Source organism: Tupaia chinensis, unplaced genomic scaffold (assembly GCF_000334495.1).
Source record: "Tupaia chinensis unplaced genomic scaffold, TupChi_1.0 Scaffold000048_1, whole genome shotgun sequence".
In the NCBI taxonomy this organism is placed as follows: Eukaryota; Metazoa; Chordata; class Mammalia; order Scandentia; family Tupaiidae; genus Tupaia; species Tupaia belangeri.
Window position 1 is genome coordinate 7,815,616 of NW_006159506.1, and position 6,523 is coordinate 7,822,138.

The following is a 6,523-nucleotide window of genomic DNA, read 5'->3' on the forward strand; positions in this document are numbered from 1 at the left end:
TGGAGAGGTTTTCGCTACAGGGCACATGCGCTCGCTAGACAGACAGAGACAGACAGAGAGACAGAAAGCGAGAAATCACTGCCCAGGTGGTATGGCCACGCCACAATCCCTTCTCCTCCATTCTCCTCTCGGGATCTTGGGCACACACACACATGCGTCCGGCATGATATTTAAGTCACCAGGTCCGGGACACGAACCACGGTCGACTATGTGGGAGTCCAGTGACATAGCCATTACGCTAACTGCTGGTTCCCCCACCCCCAGGTTTTTGATGCTGTGAACCACCCACCAGGCTTCAGTCTGAATCATGGGCACCCGTGAGCACAGGGCATGCACGTTCAGGAAGATCTCTGGATGTAAACCCGGAACCTTCCCACAAAGGTCAGCTTTGCAGAGTGCCGTGTGACACTACCAATGTCTGCCCCTCATCCTGTGATTCTAACCTATGAGGGAAAGCGACAGTGAAGAGGGGAGAGGATTCACTTCTCCCAGGTGACTGCAGCACTGTCTGGTCTCCCAGGGAAGCTCGAAGCTGCATTGTGCCCAAGACACACCAACATGACAGTGGCAGGAGGTCCTATAGACATCACCATCTCATCCCTCAACCCCTCCCAACCCCCACTTTTTTTTTTTTTTTTCTTCCTGCTGTGATTTCTGCTCAGGGAGGTCTACTGCCATGAACACCTTATCTCTGCCCTCTTGCTAATCTACCTGCCCACGGTCACTAGGCCCTTTATATCTCCGTAGGGTCTCCTCTGTGTTAACATTGCTCTGTCCCCATAGCTACCTCCCATAGTGATCACAGTGGGTTCTGAGCCTGAGTCAGGGACCTCCTTGTCATTCCTCACCTGCTTCCTGTCCATCGTCATAGAACACCAAGAACTCCCCTCTTTGCTAACAGAAGTGTGGTCAGGTCAATCTCCTTCCACTCATCCCAAGTGGGTGAGACTCCTCCTCCCCTTCCCAGCACCCCTCTTACCATCCCTACAAACCTGGGCCCAGCTGTGGGAGCCACGTGCAGTCCTTCAGGTGGCTCAGCTATTCCATGCATCCAAGCCTTTGAGTCCCCCATAACAGCTTTCTTGATATTTAGCTTGAAAAATTGACCAAGGGCTTGGCATTTTGATTTCTGGAGATCCACACTGTTCCTGACAACAAGTACAGCAATCCCCGAGGGACTTCTGTGTGACTTTGAGCCAGTCCCTCCACCTCTTCAGGTTCTGCAAACTCTCATCACTGGAAATATTATTTGCCATCTACCTAGCCACGAGTTACGAACATAAATTAACATTTGCGAGGGCCTTAAAAGAAACACTCAAAGGAAAGACACTTGGCAGTGAGTAAACACTCTTCATTGGTGCCAGTTCCAGAGGGCAGTCTTTCAGGTCGCGAATAGCAATGTCTGACTGCTTAGTCCACAGACTGAGTGTCGGCCACCCTCTTTGACAAACCTCCCAGCAAAGTTGTCTTGAGAGAGGAGCCCAGTAGGCAGGAAGCCCACCAGCACTCTCAGCTGAGTTGCCTTGTCAACCCTGGAGCACCTGGGCTCACTCTCCTCTCTCACTAGGGGCTCCTCTCCAAGGCTCTGAGAAACAGCACACAACAAAAGTCAGTCCTGGCCAGGCCTGTTCTTTGGGCACACTCCCTTCAGTGTGAATTCTAAGCTTCAGCTTAACTAGTTTCCTGTCGAGGACAAGTCCTTCCCTCTGCCCTTGACCATGATCCGTTGTTAAGGCCTTGCTCAATGAAGAAGCAGCATACTCTCAGAGCTGACCTCTAGTAATTCTACCAGATCTGGCCAATGGGACTAGGGAGGAAGGGTGAAAAATGTTTACCCTACAAGAAAGACTTTCATGGGATCAGACAGTAGCAACACAGTTAGGTGCACCTCTCTGTAAGGCAATTCCACATGGGAAGGTTCCTAGTTCAACTCCAGAGACTTGAGTGTGAGTACATAGGGCACATGTGTGGCCATGACCCAGGACTGGCTGAGGCTAGTTGTAGATCGTGGGATCGAGATCCAGCTGGGTGTTATCTCTATCTCTCCTCATGCAAGAAATTAGCTCAAATAAAGAAAAATTAATGAAGAGAAACCAAGACTTTTTGCCCTGTCCCCTTCAACTCTCATTGAGGTCACATGGTTGATATCTCTGTAGCCCTATTGCGACCATGAGGAGAACATGGCATTGCAGATGGCAAGACGGAGAGGGAGAGCCTGGGATCTCGAACAGTGTCAGACCAATGAACCAGCCAGGCTCCGCCATACTTCTCATTCTAAGAGATAATTTTTAAAGCCAGTCTAGGTTTGGTATTCTGATATTTGTAGTTGTAGCCATCAAAATAATATAGCAAGTCATTTTACTTTAGCTCACTAAAGTAACATTTGCAAGGACCTTAAAAAAATACTCAAAGGAAGCACTGGGTCAGCATGCTTCGTTGGTGCCAGTTCCAGAGGACAGCCTTTCAGGTCGCGAATAGCAATATCTGACTACTTAGTCCACAGACTGAGTGTTGGCCATCCTCTTTGACAAACCTCCCAGCAAAATTGTCTTGAGAGTGGAGCCCAGTAGGCAGGAAGTCCACCAGCACTCTCAGCTGAGTTGCCTTGTCAACCCTGGTGCACCTGGGCTCACTTTAGCTCACTAAAGTAAACTGGGGGCACTGACAAAATGATCTCTAAGGTACCTTTAAATTGAAACCTTCTGAGATACCTCCTAATGCTACATTTTTCTAGAAGCTTCCCAGACCTCACAATCTCTTAAGTTGGGATGTGGCTGCCTGTGAACAGGTGACTAGACCTTCCTTTCTCCCTTTCATTGTCCATGGACACACTGTGTTTTTTATTTTTGCACACACTGTGCTTTTTATTTTTTAAGTTTATCTATTTCTTCCATAAGTGAAAGAGAGAGAGAGAGAGAGAGCGAGCACCACCAACAGGGTCTTGATATTACAATCCACCTCCAGGCTCAGTCAACCCTGCATCATAAGCACAGGTGTGCCCAGTGTGTTCAGGGAGGCCTTGAACCTGGGACTTGTGGGTCAGCCTCTCTACGCATCATGTTTTACCACTGCACCACCGTCTAGTTCTTGATCCTTACAACGATCTGATGACTCGTCCTGCAGAAGTGGCTCAGTGAGATTAGAAGTGTGTTCATGGACACTACTGCATTCGGGCTTGCATCTGCCTGACTCCATAGCCCAAGTTCCTGACCACTTTGCGGAATTGTCTGTGCTCACCTTGAAACATGTTTTAGGCAGTTCTAATAAACAGTATTTCTCAATTTCCGATGCCCACACAGGGCGTGAACTCCAAGAGTTCACAGACCTTGTCCTGACCTGAGGCGGGACCCTAGCAGATGCATATTAGAGACTGTTGGCATGGCTGGCACAGAATAGGCCAGTCAGCTGGGGCCCTGGACCCAGGCTGAAAGAGCACAGCATACTGCGTCAGAGCAGTCAGCCCCAGGCGTGAGGCAAGAACACACGCGGTGTTTAGTTTTCCCTCTTCTGGGTTCTGTGGTGTTCTGTCTGTAGGGGACAGCGAGGCTTCGTGAGTTCTTCCTCTCATTCTATTAAGAAGCCCTGCTGCTTGGGCCCACCTGGGTGTGGAAATGATTAATGCACAGTGACAGGAGCTCTGGCCTGCTGCCCCGGCTGGAGTGGTGATTTGCCAGGTGCTATTTCCCTCATCGAAGGGGGTGAGCAGGTGACCAGGCCCAGTGTGTTTTCCTCTGTTGGGGACGGTGGCTTCATTTTCATTATCAAGGTTTGAATTAATCCAGGCCACAACAGCCTTCTCCAGGTGGGCTGGGAAAGAGGGAAGTGAATAGGAGAGACAAGGAAGGAGAGAAGATAGAAAGGGAAGAGAAAGGGGTAGGGGTGATGGAGGAAGCCTCAAAGGGAGGGGTGAGGGAAGGGGAAGGAAGATGGAGGAAGTTCTGCCCAGCTGCCTGAAGCCTGGGTTTTTAAGAGTAGTAGAGAAAATGAGAGAGGAAAGATTGAAGCTGTCACGTGGATTATCCTAAATTCCCTGTGGCAACCAGGACTTTCTTAGCTTGGGCCAACCTAGGCATGTGATCTGTTACTATGGGACCAGGGACAATGCCTTCACAGAGCCACATTTAGCCACCAGCTAGTCAAGGGCAGAAAGTTAAGCTCCAGGGCTGAACAGTGTACTCAACCTACTCTGTGACTTCTCTTCTCCTCCCACAGACAAATTCCTAAGGAATCCCGAAGACTTCCATCTCAGAGTGGGGATGTGTCTGTGAGCATTTGAGAGCTTTACTCTTGTCACATCCATCATGGGAAGTCCACAGCAAGTCTGTCTCTGGTGCTCGCAGGTTGGCAGAATACCTGGTCTGGGTGTTTCTTCCTCTGCTCAACTTCCTCTCGGTAGGAAAATTCAAGCTGGACGTTTTAGCAGCCACTGACTGTGACAAAAGGTGTGGAGTCTCTCATTTGTACAGACTGGATTCGTCACAAATTTACCAGGTCAAGAATACCAGAGAGAGTACTTCAACCTTCAGCGGCTGATCATGGAAAATATGGTGGGGATCCACAGCACCATCGTAAACTGCATATTGTTACCAGAATTAAAAGTACAAGATGGCGTCCATACTGGGAAAAAGAGAATAAAGATGCTTGAATTAGAAAAAGCACATACCCCTCAAGTTCATAAGAATATCCCTTCAGTGAATCCAAAACTAAAAGTAGTTAAACATTTGATAAGAATTCAGCCCCCATTATAATAATAATAATAAAGAATTGAGCCCCTGAAGTTGCCCCAAGGACTTCCCACAGAGGAGGACATGTCTACCACGTGCCTTGAGAGCACAGGGGAGTTAATAGTATGGTTACATCTGAAGGCTGTAGAGCCCAAAGCAGTGAAACCCTGATGCCAGAGCAGCTTCAGATTGCAAAATGCAAATCTTTGTTTATTTAAAGATGGTAAGAAAGTGTTTCATTAAAATATGTTATAAATACCAGTAAGTAAGTAAGTAAGTAAGTAAGTAAGTAAGTAAGTAAATAAATAAATAAATAAATAAATAAATAAATAAAAACAACCTGGTCTGGACTCCCTTCATGTGGGCAGGCACACCTTAGCTGATGGGGACTCAATTCAAAACTTGAAAACTGGGAGGCTCTTCTGTGTCTTGGCTGTATGTTCTTGGCCCCAAGGTCAACCCACTGAATCTCAACTCAGCTACAGCTCAGGGTACGCACCTCTCAAAGAAGCTACTGGAATGCCCACGTCCATCTGGGTCATGTGAAGATTGAGCATCTTCTGGGGATGCTGGACTTGATGACTCCCCAGTTTAGTAGACCTGGCCATTCCTTAGATAAGCTCAGGGGCGTCATCTGGAACCTGGTTCCCTTTTCAGAGTCCTAATGAAAAAGGAAGAGTGGATTCTCTGTCTTGGGCCCTGTGTTAGGTTCCTCAGCTCTTATAACAAAGCACCCAGAGGCTTAAAACAAATGTATTGTTTAACAGTTCTGCAGGCTGGAAGTCCAAAATCAAGGGAAGAGCTGGGTTATGCTCCCTCTGAAACCTGTAGAGATGATCCTTCCTTGCCTTTTCTAGCTTCTGGCAGAGTGATGGCAGTCAGGTTTTGCTGGCTTGCAGCTGCCTGTCCATGTGGTCACATGGCACTATCCCTGTGTGTGTCTGTCTTCACATGGCCATCCTCTTATAAGAATACCAGTCACGTAGGATTAGGGCCCACCCAACTCTATTATGACCTCACCTTACCTAATTACTTCTGCAAAGGCCCTGTCTCTAGATACAGTGATAGTTTGAGGTACTGGGGAGTGGGACTTAAACATCTCTCTTTTGGGAGGGCACAATGTGACCCATAACTGGGAATCTGAGGGGCAGGATTTTCTTTCTCATTCCCTGTGCAGTCTGACGGTTGACTTAATGATGAACAGCTCAATCATGCATGCTTTAAAAGGCATTCATTGCTGTAGCCCTGAGTCTCTCTGGACACAGATTCAGATTCAGCAGGTCAAGGGAGGGACCTGGGAGTCCACATTACTAACAAGTTCTGCAGTAATGCTTGTGTTGTTGTCAGCTAACCACAGATTAAATAGCAAGGAGTTAGTCCAAGAAGACTTCCTAAGGAGATCAGGCCTTGCTTGCCCTGGGAAAAAGGAGAAGGCTGCAAGTTGTGTTAAAAAGGAGACATTATGAGGGGACTCCAAAAGTTCATGGAAAAATTAATTTAAATATGTTTATTTGAGTGCAAAAAATTTTGAAATCTGCATAGTTTTTTCATAATACACATTTTTCATAAACTCAAGGACCTTTAGTATAGTCCTCCAATTTAATAGGCACCAAAAAAGTAGTGTCCCCATTATGAATGTATGGTCCATTGTGCTCCACATCCTTCTCATTGGCCAAATTCCTGGAAATGACAGAGGACAGACAGAGTCGCCAGCTTCCGAGGAGATGCATCACTTCTACCTGTTGCCAAGACAGCCCCAATTCAATCAAATCTCGAGGTTTTATTTCTCTTGGGAAATA

The 6,523-nt window shown here is 47.3% G+C and overlaps 1 long non-coding RNA gene across 1 annotated transcript in view; it reads right to left on the reverse strand.

The window, feature by feature from the left end:
* The window catches only part of LOC102498539 (uncharacterized), an 11,118-nt gene extending 5,454 nt beyond the window's left edge, over window positions 1–5,664 (reverse strand). The window contains exons 1-2 of the long non-coding RNA XR_333424.1: window positions 5,224–5,664; window positions 4,186–4,617 (exon numbers count right to left, since the gene is read on the reverse strand). This is a non-coding gene — a long non-coding RNA (uncharacterized LOC102498539). The remainder of the gene's footprint in view (window positions 1–4,185; window positions 4,618–5,223) is intronic.
* Window positions 5,665–6,523: the final 859 nt, after the last annotated feature.